This window comes from Rhipicephalus microplus, chromosome 6 (genome assembly GCF_043290135.1).
Source record: "Rhipicephalus microplus isolate Deutch F79 chromosome 6, USDA_Rmic, whole genome shotgun sequence".
Classification (NCBI taxonomy): Eukaryota; Metazoa; Arthropoda; class Arachnida; order Ixodida; family Ixodidae; genus Rhipicephalus; species Rhipicephalus microplus.
The window spans coordinates 3,735,608-3,756,246 of NC_134705.1; the positions used below are offsets into that span (position 1 = coordinate 3,735,608).

The 20,639-nt window shown below is 45.6% G+C and overlaps 1 protein-coding gene across 1 annotated transcript in view; it reads right to left on the minus strand.

Moving 5' to 3' along the window:
• Positions 1 to 20,639, minus strand: part of LOC119167770 (uncharacterized) — a 166,448-nt gene that overhangs the window by 33,387 nt on the left and 112,422 nt on the right. The window lies entirely within an intron of this gene.

The following is a 20,639-nucleotide window of genomic DNA, read 5'->3' on the forward strand; positions in this document are numbered from 1 at the left end:
CTTCGAGTGCCTACCAAGCATGGAGCTTCTTGCCAGTGCTTTAACATATTGAAGAACCCTTTCAGCCGGCCTAGCCAAATGGTCCTCAGGAAACCTAGATGATGATGATGTTTGGTGCTTTGTAGCACAAGGGCCATTTGATGGCCAAAGAGCGCCAGGACAAGGGATGTGGACAATGATTGTGATTGACGGCTGTATAAGGACCTTAAAATTCCTCGCACTAAGACAGGTAAAAGCATAGAAGTAATGAAATTATGACCATGTGGTGAAAAGTGTGTGGTGTTAATGAATGACGAAAGTTTGTGACAATAAAAGCCATGGCGGACATGTATGGAATTAGCACAAGTACCTCGATTGTTAACACCCTTGCGTCCATGGGCCGCGAGGCAAATGCTTTGTTCAGTGTAGCCACCGCAACGGAGACCTCTCTGGAGAGATCGTGCTACGGAATGCCCGGGTATATCACATGAAAGGTACGGAGTTCTCTCAAAAAAGCCAACAACGAGTTACGAGTAAAAAGTGGTTTCCTAGCGATGAACATTGCAGGATAGAGTGGTATCTGTTGTCGGTAGGGTAATGCAAAGTGTTGTGTTCTCAGCATGTCTAATTGTTTACACTGGACTAAAATGTGAAGTACAGTGAGTGCTTCTCCACATCTATCACACAATGGTGGATCGCCACCAGACAAAATAAATGAATGTTGTGGGGTTGCTGACACTACCTGTAAAGTTGTTTGCGCGGCGTGCCGACTGTCTCGCACAAAAGCCGTATTTCAGAGGTCATAGCTATTGAGCTTTAGGTGGCGTGTTTGCGAGCGGTGATCATCACTATGATCATCATGTTTGTAAGATCCGTAGTGCCAGTGGTGACCTCTGGCAGCAGGCAAGCCTTGGTGGCAGCAGAGAAAATTGAGCGAGTCTTTTCTGGCGTGGCGCAGTAGCGCGTACTGTTGCCTCCAGCGGTGGATCTGCCATGAACGGCACGCGGGCCATCTGCGGTGGGCCCACGTGGTGAGTCAGGTGTTTGCCACACCGCCTTGTTTGTCATGTTGAGTGTTGTGGATGTCTTAGTGTGTTATTTACAATTGATGTATAATAATTTGGCTGACGATATCGTCGTTCTAAATTAGTTAAATAAATGCATGTTTGGTTTGGTTTGGACCAACCACGTGTGCTGTGTCCGTTCACTCAAAGAGCGTGGTGGTGCTCTCTTTCACAACGAGACCCCACACTGGCTGCCCAACGTGGGGCTCTTGGAGCATCGAACGACAGTTTTCGCGGCTCGGTAGAAGCTTTTGTTAGAGCCAGGATAGAGTAAGCCTAAGGAGACTTCTTTGCTAGTGTGAGCGGTGTGCTTTGTTGAGAGTGAGGAGATCAGTTTTTGTAACGTGGTGGAACTTGTCGGCACATTGAGTGTTTTTTTTTTTCTGCTCGCAAAGGTTTTTTTGGTGTTGTTGTTGGTTTTCAAGAACGCTGTTTAGTTGGGACGAGAGCCATGCTGTCTGCATCCTGGAATGAGCAAAGCATGGAGCATGTGGATTGTAGGCCATGCCCAAAGCAAGTGAGTACGGAAGCCTCGTAGGTGGTTTTAGTTTCTGTAGATAGCTTCTTCTATCTTTTTTCGGCTAAGGGAGCCAGGCGTCGTGGCTGTATGGTATTGCGGCTCTCGTGACACCGTCCGGGACGGTGGACGCCGATCGCTCGGTAAGGTGCTGTGTGCGACGAGTGATAGGGTCTCTTTAAAAAGTGGATGTCTCCTTGCAGCTGCCAACACTGCGGCAAGGCTGGGTGCCAGTCGTTGTCAAGCGACTCATTAGGCCTAAGGCATTGTACAGCCGCCTGTCGCATGTAGCACAACAAGGTGGATCGCGGAGTTGAGGTGTTGCACTCCGCTTCCCTCAATGTGTAGTGTATGTATGTCCTATTCTTAACCTCGCAGGTATTACTTCTGTGTGGCCTGATTTTGATACTGGCAGCCAATGACCAAATTGCGGCTTGATGACATGCAATTTATTACCTGTGTGTGTCCTATGTGCTCTGCCAATAACCCCTGAGCTTTCGTTTTAGAGAAGGTTTCAAGTCAAGTGCAGGAATTGGTATCAATCTATTGGTAGTGGTTTTGTTGGCAGATCCAGCTAGCTGGATTACCAGAACGTTCCCTTGTATTTCGCGGTGTCTTGACACTCAACAGACAACATACTGCTTGGATGAGTAGACTGTGCATAAGAGTGAATAAAGCGAGACAAGGACAGGATTTTTGTGCTTTTTAAAAGTATTCAGAGCGCTTAGTACACTTGAGGCATCTGTATATATTATTGCCTTCTGTTGTCTCATTTTTTTCAATGCGTTTAATGGCCGCAAGTATCCCATAAGCTTTGCCGGTGAAAACGCTCGTATCAGAGTGCAGGACGCCGTCATCCGAAAAGAATGGGCTGACGGCTACGTAAGAAACAGAAGTGTTGGACTTTAAAGCACCCGTAAAGAACTCGGGACATGTGTGTTTCTGTTGTAGTTCTAGGAACTATATCTGAATATGTGCAATTGTTGCATACTTTGTAACCTCCAAGAAAGATACGTCGCAATTTATCGCCCGCAGCTGCTATGGTGGCAGGCATACCGCGGGAGCCATCAAAGGGTGTTCAAGTGGCACACCGGTTTCCTTTGCTAGGCTCCTCAAACGGAGTGAGTACGGCTGTCTCATAGAAAGCCGTTTTTGTAAACCCAGCAGGGCTTGACATGCCATTAATTATAGAATGTGCAGGATGTGCTTTCTCTGCATTCACTTTAAGATAATATTTAAAAGGCATTTAACAGCTGTGTAGATGGAGCGACCATTCGTTCGATTTCAAGTACAGGCTTTCTACGGGGCAAGTGCGAAAAGCACCCGTAGAGAGGCGGATGCCTAGATGATAAACAGGGTCAAGCATTTTAAGGGCAGTAGGTGTCGCAGACTGATATGCTATTGCCCCATAGTCTAGGCTATTGCCCCATACAAATTGATGATGATGATGAGTGGTATTTTATGGTGCAAGGGCCGATTGATGGCCAAAGAGTGCCTATTCAGTAGGCTAGAGATATGAACAATGTGTGGCTGTAAAGGGGCCTTAAAATTTCTCCCGTTAACACGGGTAAAAACATAGAGGTAACAAAATCATCGCAGTGACGTGAAATATGAGCAGTGAAAGTGGATGGCAAAATGTCATGATAATAAAATCATGGCGGAGATGAAGTCACCGCAGCCAACGACCACGGTATAGAGGTCATGCTACGGATCAGCTCGAAATATGGGGTGAAAGCTGTGAACGTCTTTTAAAACCTGAAAAGTGATTGCAGTTTAAAAAGCGGATCCCTACTGATGAGCATCCCAGGATGTAGTGGGAGCTGCTGTCGGTAGGGCAGTAAAAAGTGCTTCTTCCTTAGAGCATCTAGCTCATTGCACTGGACGAGAAGGTGTAAGTGGTTCTCCACATCTCTCACACAATGGTGGATTGCCGGTCCACAGAAGATATGTATGTGTAGAGTGTGTATGTCCTGTTCTAAGCCTTGTTAGTGTTACTTCTGTGTGTCGTGATTTTGATAGTGGCGGCTAATTACCTAGTTGCAGCTTAATAGCATAAAGTTTATTGTCAGTGTGTCTATCCCACGTGCTCTGCCAATACCCCCGGAGCTTGCGTTTTAGAAAAGATTTCTAGTCAAGAGCAGGGATTGGTACTGATGCATTGGAAGTGGTGTCGTTGGCGGAAGCAGCCAGCTTGTCCACCAAAACGTTCCCTTGTATCTCACGATGCCCTGGCACCCAGCAGACAACGACATGCTGTTTTGATGTGTACAGTTCACACAAAAGTGGGTAAAGTGGCACCAACACGGGGTTTCTGTGTTTTTTTTAGGAGTTTTCAGGCCTTTAATTACATTTAGAGAGTATGTGTATATTACCGCCTTTTGTAATTTTACTTGTTTGATGTGTTTTACAACCGTCAGTATTGCATACGCTTCTCCTGTGAAAATGCTTGCATCAAGATGAAGAACGCCGGCCTCAGAAAAGGATTGGCCTACCGATGCATATGACACAGAAGTGTTAGACTTTCAGGCATTGGTAGAGAACTCAGGGCATGTGTATCTATGTTGTAGTTCTAGGAAGTATGTACGTAGGTATGTGTGCAAGTGGTGCGTGCTTTGTGACTTCCACAAAAAAGACATCACAGTCTATAAGGTGCCACTGCCACGGTGGCAGATATGCAGCAGGAGCCATGCAACTGTGTTCGAGAAGAGGCACACTTGCTTCTTCGGCCAGGCCCCTTACACGGAGCGAGTAGGGCTGTCTCAACGAACGACGGTTCTCTAACAAGCCAGAGCAAGACAAATCATTAATTGTGAAATGAAAGGGGTGTTGCTTGTCTGCATTTACCTTCAGAAAGTACACAAAAGACACATAACATCTCTGTAGGTGGAGCAACCATTCATTAGAATCCACGTACAGGCTCTCCAAAGGGCAAGTTCGAAAAGCACCCATAGAGAGTCGAATGCCTAGATGGTGAACAGGGTCGAGAATCATTAAGGCTGATGATGTGCTGACTGATAGATTATAGCACCGTAATCTAGGCGTGTGCATATAGGGCTTTTATACAAATTCATCAGACATTTTCTATCACTACCCCACATAGTGTGTGACAACACTTTCAAAATATTCATTGTTTTTAAGCACCTGTCTTTTTAAATACTTGATGTGTGGGATGAAGGTTAGTTTTGTGTCTAATATGAGTCTAAAAACTTGTGCTCGGACTTTACTGACAGAGGTTGACCATGCAGGTCAATGTCGGAGTCAGGATGGAAACCCCTCTTTCGGAGAACAAGATGCAAGTGCTCTTTTGTGCATTGAGTATGAAACCATTCTCATCTGCCCATTGAGATACCTTGTTCAACCCTAGTTGAACCTGACGTTGGCACACTGAGATGTTGCAAGATTTGAAACCATTCTGTACATCATCGACATATATGCAGTAAAAAATATTACGTGATAGAGGCAGGTGCAAGGAATTCATTTTAACTAAATAAAGTGTGCAGCTCAATACACCTCCTTGTGGCATTCCTGTTTCTTGGACAAATATTTGAGATAAGACAGTGCCAACTCGGACACGGAATGTCCGGTTGGACAGGTAGCTTTCGATGATTGTCAGCATTCTACACTGCACACCTAGATGTGACAGGTCTCGCAATATGCCAAAGCGCGATGTAGTGTCATATGCCTTTTCCATATCGAAGAACACAGAAAAAAAATTGCTGATGAACAAAAGCGTCGTGAATTTGTGCCACAAAAGGAACAAGGTGGTCAGTGGTTGGCCAAGCCTCTCGAAACCCACACTGGTATGGGTCAAGTAGGCTATTAGTTTCAAGGAAGTGCATCAGGTGCCTGTTTATCATTTTCTCAAGGACCTTGCAAAGACAGCTGGCTCACGCTATTGGCCTGAAGCTGGAAACTGGTGATGGGTCTTTGCCTTGTTCTAGAATTAGGATAACGATAGCTTCCTTCCAGGCTGAGGGTAGCTTGCTGGAAGACCATACTGCATTATACAGGGAGAGAGGAGCTTTTTGGGTTTCAGTGGGCAGATGTTTCAACATTTCATATGCCACACGGTCTGGACCTTGGGTAGATTTATTGCAGCAGGTAAGCGAGGCTTGTAGTTCAGCCAAACACAAAGGTTCATTCTATGGATCGTGTGTTGTGAGTTTGCGCTCTAATCTCAGTTTTTCTATTCTGATTTTGTATAACTGGAACGCTTCATTATAGTGTGATGAGCTGGAGACCTGCTGGAAGTGCGCCCCGAGAGTGTTCGCCTAGTCTTCCAAGCTCTCCCTTTGTGTGTTCACTAGAGGAAGTGTGTGTACTTGTCGTCCTGCTACCTTACTAACCATGTTCCAGACTCTTGCCTCATCTAAAAGAATGCTGCATTCCAGAATGCTACGGGCAAAACAGTCAGTGGCTGTCTTGAGCTCGTTGGCTTTTACTTAAAGACAATGTTTATATCATGGAACGAAAGCACTTTTATTCAAAAAAGAGTGTGCATTGGTTCATGCATAGCACCTGTCTTAAGTGACATTTTTCTCGCTCACCATGACCGACTCTTGGCTAACTGCCTCGATAGAACGGCTGTCGTAAAGTTGTTTCGTTTTGTTGACGATTTTCTTGTGCTTTTATACTGCGATGAGCGGGGCTTCGAAGCTGCCTTTTCAAACATATTACGTCTTTTCGATGAGTGCATAGTGCCTCTTATTCTGATGCACGAGCTTCAGCAGGATGCTTCGTTAAGGTTTTGAGATTTGAGATTAAACATCTCAAGTGATCACCATTGCTGGAAATATGTGCCCAGAGAAAGCAAATCTCTTCTATTGCACTAATCGGCTCATTTAAAACTCGTAAAGAGAGGGATTGCTAATCATTGTTTAAGAAAGGCCCTTCCAAGAAAGTCTTGCGGTCACTCGTTAACCAGCAGCTTCGTTGAGCAGCCTTCCCGTCTGATCAGCACTGGTTTCCCCGGCCATGTGCTGGTTTTGGTGGCGGAAAAGTTGCTTAGGACAATTAAACAGGGACGAGAAGCACCAGTGAACTGCATGGCTAGTAGCTTAAAGCGCGTGGCTGTGATTCCCCATCTACATAGGATTTCTCACAATTTGAAAAAGATAAGTGATAAGGTAGATGTATCCCGCGATGCGATAAATCAAGAGGCCAGCCTTGGGTTGCTGGAGAACGAACACTGACTTTAATCGAGTGTGCTTATATACATGTGAGGGGCAAGGGTGACAGCCTGCACGGAGCACCGTCTGCGCATAGCGCTGGCTCGCTTCAGATAACACACTCGATACATCCCCCTCTGTTTGAGAGGAGACAACACGGAACTGGAAAGCAACACAAGAGAGTGCAGTTTGCATGGATTATGTCACTGGTTCATCTGTACGACAGTCCCGTTGTTAACACAGGTTGCACATCTGCTTCATGGCACTTGCACAAAGTTTCTGTTGTAAGTTAGACGGCGAGGGGATCTACGCTGTCGTAGCCACCTCCGCAGAGCCAAAACAGGTGACGCCGAGGTTGGAGCTCTGGGCCCAGTAGGTGCTGTGGACATTCGCACTGGTGTAGCTTGTGTTGAAGCACTTTCGTCATCGCATTCGACAAGCTCTGGAGGATCTTTATGAAACGCTTCTTGAGTGGGTAAAATCTGTTGCCGGTTACATCGCAGTAGCCTACCTCCCTCTGTGAAGACGTAGGACCGGGGTTGAGCCAACGGCTCTACGACCTTTGCTTTTGTAGTCCACATCCCGTTTTTCACTCGTACGACATTTCCTTTCCTTAAAGGAGCCAGTGGGCGCTTGTTGGTCTCCATTTGGCGGCGCTTGAAGTCCGGTGTTTCGGGCTTCCTTGAGATGCACGGCAACGTCGAGCGCAAGATTCGAACCTGGAGCAGCTCCGCAGGCGATCAGCCGTCGGCTTCCAGCGGTGTAGTCCTGTACGAGAGAAGCCCCAGCCAAACATCTTGTTTAGATTCCATGCTTTTTTTTAAGATCCTCTGCACTATTTGTACCCTTTTTTCCGCTAGCCCGTTGGACTGCGGGAATCCTGAAATGGAGGTAACATGTCGGAACTCATACGCTCGTGAAAATGCAGCGAATTCTTTGCTTGCAAATTGTGGGCCATTGTCTGTACAGACCACCATGAGGATACCATTTCGGGCAAAAATAGCCCTCACTTATTCGATGACCACTCTCGCCGACGTTTCTGTGAGCATATCTACTTCGGGGAAGTTTGAATAGGCGTCGTAGCCCCAGAGGTACGATTTTCCGCCATAGTGAAAGAGGTCTACACCAACCCTATACCAGGCTTGGTCTGGCACAGGATGCATTTGAAGTGGCTTTCGTGGCTGGCAATACGCATACTTTCTGAAAACTGCGCAGGTCTGAACAAATTTGTCAATATCAGAATTCATTGCGGACCAAAATACTGAACGCCGCGCTCTTAATTTGCTCTTAATCAAGCCAACGTGTCCTTGGTGGATATTTTCCAAGATTTCCTTCCGCATGTTTGCTGGTATTATAATCTTGCAGCCTTTAAGAAGGACACCTTTGACTTCAGATAGCTCGCCAGCAAATGGCTTGAGCTGTCCTTTGATAGGCAGCCCGGCAACAATGCTTTTACGAACAGAGCTTAAATACGGGTCTTTGCTGGTTTCCGTTATAAGCCTGTTCCACGTGTAGTCACTGACAAGTGACGACACTAAACTTACAGCGTGCACGTCTGCGTCGTCACCGTGATTTCAGCCCCGTCGTCTTTGATTGAGGCCCTTGATAACATGTCGGCGAGCACCAGCTGCTTCCTTGAAACGAAGCATAGTTCAATGTCGTAACGTAATAACCGTAAGAAAAACCGCTGCAGCCTCGTGGGATATCGCCTATTGCTTCTTTATAGATGGCAATTAAGGGGCGATGATCAGTTTAGACTATTACTTTGTGTCCCTATACGAACTGGTCAGATCGTTCACAGGCGTACAGAATGGCCATTGTCTCTTTTTCTATTTGATAATACCGATGCGCTGTATCCGATAATACCTTCGACGCATATGCCGCAGGTTTCCAATGGCTGCCATGATGTTGCAGAAGCGCAGCGCCCATTACATTTTGCGACGCGTCACAGGACACTTTAGTTTCTTTTTTGGGATCGAATATTGCTAGCAGTAGGTGCTTGCTCAAAGTATCGCATAGTTGTTTCCATAAGTGCGCGTGGTTTTCTGACTATTCAAAAACCGCGTCATTCTTGATCAATCTTCTGAGCGGCGTTGTTTTCTTAGTGAGCGACAGCACGAAAATGGCAAAATAGTTTACAACACCCAGCATTCGTTGGACTGCGACCTTATCGGCTGGTGGCGGCATTTCTATCATACCCTTTTTATTGGAAAAGGGCTGGGCCTGATGCCTTCAGCACCGATAACGTCGCCCAAAACTTCGATCTCTTCGACGCCGACTGTGCACTTTCCTCGATTGAACGTCAAGCTCGCCCGTTCTGCAGTCTGTAATGCAAGTCCCACTTCTGACACTTGTAGTCTCTGCGCCTGTCAGTATGTGCCACGTGGCTTTGTTTACACACCGGGTCAACCTGCTTTGTGTCTTGACCCCAAGCTTCTTGGTGTGCTGCGGATATTTCTGCTGCCTTGCAAGTTTTCTCGGCATTTTCCAAGGCAAGCTTGTTGTCTGCTAGCAGCTTCTCTCTTACTTTAGTATGTCTAGTTCCGAAGACGTTCTGGTCTCGGACCATTGAATCAGTCAATGCACCAAAGTTGTACGCTCGGGCTTGAGTCTTCAAATCTCTCAGAAAATGTTCGAAAGGCTCACCCGGCTCCTGGACCCTCTTCCAGAAGACGTTGCAGTACTCCTCGAATTTTTTTACCACCGTAGTGTAGTAAAGGCTGCTTTCGCCCTCCGCAAAAGTGAAGGTGTTGTAGACCTCGATAGCTTCTTCGCCAGCGATACTCAAAAGGAGGGCACCTTTCGCTGTCTCCGGGCAAAGCTTCTTGTCGGTGGTTTCGGACAAGGCCAGGAACAGGTTGAATTTCTGTATGAACAACTTCCAGTTTCTACTGATGTCTCCTGTAAAACGTAGCGGGTCCGGTGGCTTCACAAATTCCATCGCTGTTCTTTTCCAGGCCCCACGGGACACCTATCAAAACCGGTGACTTGCTACTTCTGACACCATGTATCACGCGATGCAATAAAGCAAGACCCCAGCCTTGGGTTGCTGGAGAACGAACACTGCCTTTAATCGAGTGTGCTTATATACATGTGAGGGGCAAGGGTGACAGCCTGCGCGGAGCACCGTCTGCGCATAGCGCGGGCTCGCTTCAGATAACACACTCAATACAGATGTACAGATATGAAGGTTGTTTTCTCTGCCCCAGAAAAGCTTTCAGAGCTCTGCAAACAGGTGAATGCGCAGTCCGCACGAAGGAGTTGCTGCACAATCAAACATAGAAGGCTATTCAGAGCATGTGTAATAGCCGTCGTTTATTTGCTCCCGTTGTCATGAGGCAAGATATATGTTGGGCAAACGGGCCGGTGCCTGAATGAGCGTTTAAAGGAGCATCATTACAATGTATACTCAGCTGTGCAAGGTCATTTGGGCATCCATTGTAGGGATTGTGGTTGCAGACCAAATTCGAAAAGTGCACTGTTGTAGCCAAACACCATCACCAGCTAACACGAGAGATTATGGATGTCAATGAAATGCAAATGCTGGGTGATCGATCTATCAGCATGCCTTCTCTTGCTCTGAATAACAAAGAAATCGAGTTTCTGGCTTTGACACAATAGATCGTGAATTTCTGATGAGCTGTGGCGTTGTAACCATATAATTAGATGATGAGTGTCTTGCTGTGATGCAATAAGTTGCACGATTGCACGGTGATGTTCTGTCATGAATATATATTTCTAGCGTTTTCGCTAATAAATTTTCAGTTGAAGTCAGCGCTCTTTCTATCCTTGTCTCTTCTTTTGTAGTTACGTCGTAACTACTCATAGCCTTGCGCTGTGCACATATGTTGATTCCCAACCACCAACTAGTCCAATCATCTGTCTTATCAAAGGGTTTTTCTTTTTTGGCGTGCTCCAAAGAGTTGGCCTATCCTTTGGTACTTGAGACGCCGGAGGAGGGGGACTTGTATCGATCACCTCCTGCGAGGTGGCGGATGATGCCTGATTAGCAGGCACGTTCACAGAAGTTTCGGACCTTACTGCGGGTGCAGTGGTACGGGGTCCGGCAGACTCTGAAGTCTTCTGAACCTGTTTAGCAGGAGGCGGAGCAACACAGGCTACTCGAGCCGTGGGTGCAAGCGGCGCGACCGCAGTCAGACTTTGTGTGACATTTGCGGGCACAGAAAGATGTGATGCAGCGCCCTGGTGCGTCACATCTGCAAAGGAAGGAGAGTGCTTGTTGTGGAGAGAGAAATGCTGGCGTGCCTCTTGAAAGGAGAGATTGAATTTAACTTTAAGTTCAAGAATTTGTTTTTACTTTTTCCAGGATGGGCACGATCGCGAGTATGAGAGATGTTCTTCTTCGCAGTTCACACAGCGGGATGCAGCAGTAGAATCGTCCGATGGGTGTTCGCTGGAGCTACAGTTTGTGCAAGTAGCGCGCCTTCTGCAGCTTTGAGACCCATGTCCAAAGCGCTCACATTTGAAACACCTACGAGGATTTGGTACATAGGGATTGACACAAAGCTTGCAGTAGCCGGTCTCAATTGAATAGGTTAAGTCACTGGTATCGAAGGTGATAATTAAGTTTTGTTGGTGTTTCTTTTTTGTTTCGCTGTATCACTATTCTTTAGACCTTCACTACATTCTGGTCTTGCCAACCTTCCAATTGATCACTCTCTGATAATCCAAGAAGATTGACATCAGAAATGACATTGCGAACTGTGTTCAAGGATCTATCGCAGTCTATGAAAACTGGGACATCCCCAAACGCTACTAGTTTAGATAGGTTATCATGCTGGAGCTGGTCGCGAACCTCCAACAGGAGGTCGCCGCTTCCGAACTTGGTTACATGATACCCTGGGCCGATTGCTTCAGTGGGTGTTTTTGAGACAAGAAAAGGTGAGGTTGCTCGGACTGTTTTGTTTTCTTTCTGACTATGCACGACATGGAACTTCGGGAAAGACTGCTTTGGTTTTGAAAAGAGGAACAGTTTTTTGGTGCGCCACCTTTTCGGGCGGCGATCAGGGAGGGGGGGGGGGGGGGGGGCAGTTGGTTGTACAGATTGTGTAAAGTTCGGCGACGAAGGTGGCCACTCACCACCGAGCCCAACAAGGGGACACTACAAGGTTTATAGGTAAACACTTGGAGACACCCTTGGAGACACTTGGAGCTCGGGTCCATGGTGTCGTTACGAACCAAACGCTTGCATAAGCAGACGCCCCTGCGGGGCTTGTATACAAATTCATCAGACACTTCTAGTCACTTGCCCCCATAGTGCGTGACAACACTTTTAGGACATTCATGGGTTTCATGTACTTGTTTTTTAGATATTTGATATGTGGTATGAAGGTTAGCTTGGCATCAAAGATTAGGCCTAAGAATTTGTGTTCAGTATTAACAGAAGATAACAGAAGACTTTGCCTATGCAGTTGAATATCAGGTTCGGAATAAATGCTTCTCTTCCTGGAGAACTAAACACACTTGAATTTTCACGCATTCAGTTGGAACAAGTTTTCTTCTGCCCAATTGGAGACTTTGTTCAAACCAAGCTGGACCTGCCACTGACACATGGCCAGATTACACGACTTAAAACCAAGCTGCAGGTCATTGACATATGTGCAGTGAAACATATTTTGAGGGATGGACAAATGCAAAGAATTCATTTTCATAATAAAATAGTGTCCAGCTAAGTACACCACCTTGCAACACTCCTGTTTCTTGGACAAATGCTTGGGAGAGAACACTGACCATTTGGACATGGAATGTCCAATTTGACAAGTAACTTTCGATTATGGTAAGCATTCTGCCACGCATGCCAAGGTGGGACAGGTCTCTTCATATTCCAAAGTTCAATGTTGTATCGTAAGCCTTTTCAATATCGAGGAACACAGAGAGAAAATGTTGTTTGTGGACGAAAGTGTCTCTGATCTGTGCCTCGATACGAACAAGGCAGTTGGTGGTTGATCTATCCTCTAGAAACTCGCACTGAAATGGGTCGAGCAAATTGTTTGTTTCAAGAAAATGTACAAGTCGGCAGTTTATCACTTTTTCAAAAAGTTTGCACAACCAGCTTGTAAATTCAATAGGCTTATAACTCGAAACTGAAGAAGGGTCCTTGCCCTGTTTTAAAATGGGAATAACAATAGCCTCTTTCCAAGCAGTAAGGAGTGCCAGAAAACCAGATAGCATTGTACCAGCAAAGTAAGGTTTTTTGCAGTCCGAGTGGTAGGTTTTTCCACATTATTTTATTTATTTATTTATTTATAGAATACTGCAGACAAAAATCCAAGATGGGTGAGCATACATGAGACGCACTAAACAACAGAATGAAACAAGGTTGCAAAGCATTTTTCACACAATTTTTTTGCATATAAGACAAAGAGGTTACGACTTCAAAAAAAAAGTAACAATTGAACTACAAGATGATAATATAATTCTAAGGAAGTCATGGAAGAATAGTATTTACACAAATGGTCAAGGGCGTTGAGGATATGCTTCGGTTAGTTTATTCCAATCATCTATTGTTTGTGGGAAGAAGGAGTACCAAAAAGTATCAGTCCTTGCAAAGATTGGCGTTAGGGAATGAGAATAGTGGTGACGAGTGGGTCTGCTTAACAAGGGGAATACGTATGCTGCAGTGTCTAAGGATAGCCTGTGGTTTTTCATGTCTAAAAGAAACTGTAGCCGACTTTCTTTTCTTCGAATTTGTAGTAGTTCTATATCATTTGCCGTTAGTAATGCACTGGGGGAGTCGGTTGACATAAATTTACTATACATGAATCGTACTGCTTTTCTTTGAATTCTTTCTAGGTTTTGAACGTTAATTTTTGTGTGGAGATTCCAAAGTATGGAGGCGTACTCAAGTTTAGGCCTAATTAAGGAAAAGTAGGAGAGGAGTTCAACACTAGGCAAAGCAGTCTTGAGCTTGTGGTGGAGAAGGCATAATTTACGGAAAGCGGCAGAGCATATGTTATTTATGTGCAAATTCCAGGATAAGGTACTTGTTAACGTTAGGCCTAAGTATTTATAAAAGGCTACTTTAAGTAAAGGTGCTTCAGATAAATTGTTTGTGTAGTCTAATGGGACTTTTTTGTGCGTTATGGAGAGAAACACACATTTGTTTGCATTAAGAAGCATTCCCCATTGTTCACATCATTTTGATACATTGCCTAAGTTAGTATTAAGGTCACTAATGCAGGTTACATCTCTAAAAAAACACAATCGTCAGCAAATAGACGAATATGTACCGGGGTGCTAATTACATCGATAATGTCATCAATGTAGAGCAGAAACAGAGGGGGGCCTAGTATGCTCCCCTGCGGAACGCCAAAAGTCACCGGAAAACAGCCCAATTGTTTTTCTTCTACCTGAATATATTGGTTGCGATTGAGCAGATAAGCTGAGATCCAGGAGATGAATAATTCTGGTATGCCAACTAACCGAAGCTTTATAACTAGTTTATCGTGTGGAACTGTGTCGAATGCTTTACTGTAGTCTAAGAATATTACATCAATTTGGCCGTTAGCATCAAGACAAGCTGTAAAGGTATGAACGATAGTAACCAATTGTGTTGTAGTAGAAAATCCTTTTCGAAACCCATGTTGATGACTTGTTAAAACTGAACGTTCTTTTAAGAATTCATTTAATTTATGAGCTATTATGTGTTCGATAAGCTTACAGCATGATGATGTTAAGGAGATCGATCGATAATTTTGTAGTACTAGACGGTCACCTTTCTTGAATATAGGAACAATTCGTGCCAATTTCCAGTCATCTGGCAATACCGCTGACAACAGAGAGATGCCAAAAATGATGACTAAGTATTTTGCAACAGACTCTGCAAAGCGACGCAGAAATATGTTGGGGATATTGTCGGGACCGCAAGAAGTCTTAGTCTTTGAGTTCAACAACATAGCAACGACACCAGAATAAGAAATAAAGTTTACATTTGCAGCATTGTCCGCATTTATGACAGATGAAAATACGACACCATATGAAACATATGACATATGAAAATATGACACCATGAAAGTACTCATTGAGGTGTTGAGCAATGGCAGCCTGATCAGATACCATTCAACCATTGACAAAAACCTGTGATATGGGTTTCTTTTTTTGCTAATATAGTTCCAGAACTTCTTTGGATCATTCTTTATGAAGTTTGCGAGTGACGTATTGAAGCAGTATTCCTTTGAGGTGTGTATGGCATGTACAAGCTTATCTAGAGCATCAGCTATAACTTTGGGGTCAGCATGCTTTTTCTTTAATCTTTTAACTTTACGCTTGAGATTACATATCCTACACCACTCGATCAGATCCTGGGGCGGAACTACTGCAGGAGTTTAGTGACGTTTGAAGCTCAGCTAAGCTGAAAGCTTGGTTGTATGCTTCGTGTTTCGTACAATTGTGTTCTAGTTTCTGCTTTTCAATTTTTGTTTTGTATCTTTGGAAGGCTTCACTATAGTGTGACAAGCTGGACACTTGTTCAAAGTGTGCACCGAGGAAGTTTGCTCGGTCTTCCAAGCTGTCACCTTGTGCATTTATGAGAGGGAGTGAATGTACTTGTCTTCGTGCTATTCTCCTAACCATGTTCCAGACTGTGTATATGAATTGATGCCTGATATAAAGTTGTGCCAACTTTCCCATCTGGCCTGTTGGCGCGCCCTCCTGCCTTGAGACTTATGGTTTCAAAATTTGTAAGATTCTCCGCTGTAGGAGTGTCTCCAAGCAGCTTCCATGCTTTATTTTGCTTTCTACGTGCATTCTGACACTCACTGTTCGACCAAGGGACGTGTCGCCTGGTGGACCATCAAGTTTGTTGGATACACTTTGTTGCAGCATCAATAAGAAGTGCTGTCAAAAAGTCTACAGCTGCATCTATACTTAGTTGACATATGTCAGACCAACTTAAACGAGTAGCTTCTCTGAAATTTTTACAGTCCGCTTTGTCTGTCTGCCACTTGGGAACCTGTGGAGGACCTTTATCTATTGGTTTACATAGAATGATCGGAAAATGGTCACTTCCAAAAGGATTGTTGATCACTTTCCATTGAAGCGGGGGTACAAGCGATGGGGACACGATGCTGAGATCTATGCATGAGTAGGTTTTGTTGGCGAGACTAAAGTATGTTGGCTCTTTCCTATTCAGCAGACACGCAGCCGAAGAAAAGAGCAACTGTTCGATTAGGCGACTTCATGCATCGCAGCAAGAGTCGCCCCATAGACCATTATGTGCATTCAAGTCCCCAAGAACCACACAAGGTTTCAGTAGTTCATCTATCAGTGACTGGAATTCATGTTTTTTGAGATGGTGCTGTGGAAGTATGTAAAAAGAGCAGATGGTGAGAAGTTTGTTCAAAAGAACTGCTCGAACAGCCACTGCCTCAAGAGATGTTTGTAGTGGTAGATGTGTTCATGCTGTGCCTTGATCAACTATAATGGCCACACCTCCAGATGATGCTGCTGTGTTGTTGCGGTCCTTTCTGAATATTATGTAACGACGTAGAAAATTGGTGTTCTTGGAATTTAAGTGTGTCTCTTCAACACATGGCACTTTTTGTGAATGTTTGTGTAAGAGTTCCTGGATATCATGGAGGTTTCCAAGCAGTCCTCTCACGTTCCCTTGTATTAGTTCAGTATCCATTATGAGTGTAAATGAGTGCTGTTTGTACTAAAGAAGTATTGCGTTATATCAGGAGCCCTTGTCTGGCCCTGTGATGATGGTTTTTGACTTTTTGGCGCTCTCCAAAGAGCTGCGCCTGTCCTCTGGCGCTGAAGACACCACTGAACTTGCCGTTGTGTTCATCACCTCGAACGAGGTGCTAGATGCCCGCTCGCGGTTCATGCGTGCGGGCACGGAAGTCTTAGACCTATCTGTCAAAAGAGAAGGCCCTGGGGCATCAGGTCCGGAATCCTGCAAGCCTTGTGGTGGTGGAAGAGCCTGTGCTACTTCCATTGAGGGGATGAATGGTGCTGCCGGCCGTCCACTTTGTATGGTATGTGCGGGCATTGCAGATTTTGGTGGCACTGCCCCCATTCGTGCCACCTCCGTGAACAAAGGACCCTGCAAAGGTAGACGCTGTCGTGCCTCCCTAAACGAGATGTTTCAATTTACTATGAGTGTAAGTATTTCTTTTTCGCGTTTCCCTGTAGGACTTGTGCGAAAGTAAGCGGGGTGTCCACCATCGCAGTTCACGCAGTGGGTAGTGGCTTCTTCACATTTGTCTGTAGCGTGTTCGTGCGAACTACACTTTGCACAGGTTTGAGGACCGCGGCAGCGCTGAGATCCGTGGCCGAAACGCTGGCACTTAGAACAACGTCGGAGGTTGGGGATGTAGGTTTGGACCTTTAACTTCAAGTGACCTGTTTGGATGTATTCTGGCAGTGTGCTTGTGCAGAATGTAAGGATGAGGTGCTTTGTCGGCGTTTCTTTGTTGTCACGCCATTCCTTAATTCTCTGAACATGTGTTACGTGTTGTTCGTTCCAGCCCTCGAAGAGCTCATCCTCTGTCAGGTCGATTAGGTCTTGATCAGACACTACGCCTTGGCAACTGTTCAGTGAACAAATATCGTGTGACAGATTCAGGTGTAGTTCTGAAAGAGGTGAGTTTAGACAGATTTTAGTACTGGGACTTGGTTTGTACAGTGCAGTCCGCTTATAACGATATCGAGAAAACCTAAAAATATGATCGTTATAACCGGTGATCGTTATATCTGGACTGCCGCCAAAAAATCGTCGCCGGACGTACCTTTTGTAGCTCCAGGCTTCATTTCGCTATTTTCACCAATTAATAAATATTGTAGATAGTAGGATGTCAAAAACAAGACTTTATTTCTTACTCCAAAGAACGCATCGCGGGTTCGCTGAGGAAGAAAGACTGACCGACGGCGGGGTGGGAGCAGTGGGAGGAAGAAAGCACAGCCAGAGGTACACAGCCGGAATGCCAACGAGGCCCCGCCCCGATGCCGCCGCGCCGCTTTGCTTTTTGCTTTTTTATTTTCTCTCTCTTTCCCGCTTTCGTTCGGCAAGCTACGAGTAGCTTGCCGGCTTGCCGTTGTAGAAGGCGGGGAGCCGCGGAGCGCGGCGCTTTGCTTTTTGCATTTTTTTTTAATTCTCTCAGCCTCTCCGCGGTCGACGCGCGGCCAGGCGCAAAACGTGACACAGCTGGCGCCATCTGTAGCGCGTCGCGCCAACTCGCGATGCTCGCCTCGGCTTTTTCAACGGCCGGGACGCGCTGCCGGCGCTGTGCTGCAGTGGCGGCAGATACGTACTCGCCTACGCTAACTTTTCGTCTTGTCTCGGCATAGTTCGTTTCAGAGGAACTTATCAATCTAAATGTTACGATTATTCTGAATGAAACATGCCGTCCACGGCAAACTTTTCATCGTTGTATCCGATATGCGGTGAATAACATATCGTTATATATGGTTTTTTTCCCCATAGCCCCAATGCATAAAATGAGACTGTTAAGTCGACCCATCGTTATAACCGATATATCGTTATATGTGGTATCGTTATAAGTGGACTGCAGTGTACTTCGAAAAGGAGGCCACCACTAGCCATGCGTATGGCCTGATAATTTTTACCAAGGGTATTGGTGAGACATTTTCATACGACAAATGAAGAGATTTTTCTTGCATTCTTTTGTGTTTCACAGTCAATAACATGGAAGTGCGGGAAGATTTCTTTGGGTCTTAGGAAAACATTCAGCGTTCCTTCGTTGTGCCCCCTCTAGAGGGAGAGTGATCAGCCAGTTTGGGAAATATGAAAGAGGCCATAGAGTGTATATAAATTCGGCAGCCATCTCAGCCGCTGTACAAAGCCACTATAGCCCAATATTATGTGACCAAGAGAGGGCACATATACAAGGTTAACCCTTGCCATCTGGAAGATGGAAGTAAACCAAAGTGAGGAGATGACAGAAAAGATTGAAAGAGAGAAAAAGACGAAGATCAGGGGAGCGAGAGACAGGAAAAGGCGACTACCGACTTCTCATGGGTGGGGTCAGCCCAGGGGTGCCGTCTACGTGAAGCCGGGGCCAAAGAGGTGTGTTGCCTCTGCCGGGGGGGGGGGGGGGGGGCTTAAAGGTTTAATCACGCGGCATCGGCTGAACCCCCAGGATCCCCTTTTCCCAGGACACGGCAAAACCATGCACGGCAGGCAGGCGTGGGAGAAAGTCGCAACCTAGCTCGGGCCTGTGGTGTCGTTACACACTGAACGCTTACTTGCGTAGACGCCCCTGTGGGGCTCGAGAAACCTAGACACCTTCAGCCTGTTGATTTGCTTCTCAAGGCTTTCCCCTATCCGACCTCCGTCACTTGGAGGGCGCACGCGATAGCATCCCACCGCATGCTAGGCCTGCCGTCAAATGCTTAAGCAGAGATGAAACACTCCGCCCGTCTTGAAGGGGCATGAAAAAATATGCGGAGGAAAGGTGGGGGGGGGGGCACCATTGCTTCAGCAGCAGCAGTGAATTTAATTCGAAGAGTGTGATTGCGATAAGCTGGCACGAGCGTTTCGGCAAGCATTAGCGCAGGGCTCGTAAACCGTTCTACGTGGTGCGCTCTTTAAGGGAAGAGGCTGTGCGATAAGGAGATTTCTCCATGATGTGGCCGTACTATTCTCTTACACTAGCATTTTGTAGAATGTCACAATGTCGGATCCCAAAGAGTTAGCATTCAGCCTTCATATTGTGACAGAGTCATAAGGTTGATGAAGGCAGCAGCCGCTGTTTTCATGAGTGAACTTTATTTGGGGAAACCTGTGCCCGGAAAATGAAACATCACTCTACAAGCAATACGAGCTGTACAGTGATAGCAACAAACCTCAGCGTCAGCCATCAATAACTTGCCAAGCAGTAAAGTGCGACGGCATTTATACATGTGCCATCAAAGATTCCAGCGTTATCACTAGCAGCTGCGTAAGTTCCAGAACAAATTCTAAAGCATGCGTTGTACGCCTATTCTTATCGAAAGGTTCGAAGATCATTTAGATTGTCCGCAGTCATTCGGGCACGGTTTGCACAAGGCAACGTTACACGCGTGATCGTGAGGTAGCAAAAATAGAAAGAAAGGAGTGCGTGCAGCATTACCATTACAACTTTATAAATTATTGCTATTGCAGTCAGCCCTTCGCCGGTGAAACTGATTATTTTTTTTTCCAGCTTATATGGTTCCGCTAATAGCTTCGCTGTTAAAACATGTATACAGTCGCATAATGAGACATGCACACAAACGCCATTTTAACAAGATGCATGCATGAACCGAAATACGACTTAATCGAACTGAATTAATATTGACGCGGTTGGGTCCTTTGTGTAGCCGACGCGTGTTGCTCAGTCGATAAAAAAACTCGACTAAATTTGGTGTTGCACATGCGAATTGTCATTTAGGCGCAGTAGGTCAGATTGGTGCAGAATGGCACAAAAGACGCAGCACTTCCATCCCTGAAAGGCATAAAAGCCTGACAAGGCGCCGCATCCAATAAGCTTAAAGCATAGCTATGCCACATACGTGCTCGAGCAGATAGCTGAAGATACTTACTCTAATGAGGTTGCTGACCATAAGCCGTACTAGTGTGTTCGTGAGTGGCCACCACCCTGCCTTTGTTATTTACCCCCAAAGCCACAGCCACAATTTTGTGGAAGACTAAATTATTGACCAACCGATCTCTGTTTTACTTATGTATTTATTCACAATACCTCACAGGCTGCTTATTGGTACACTGTGTAGGGGGAAGGGCGATACATGGTAAAGCATTACATGTGATAAATAGAGAAAAAGATGAAATCTATACTATACAGTCTGAAAAATGCACTGTGATGTAAAGGAGTGCCTGAAAAAAAAAAAAAAAAGAGTAACACCCAGGTAGAAAAACTAAACAAAGGAAGAGCGTGCGTGAAGCGGTCG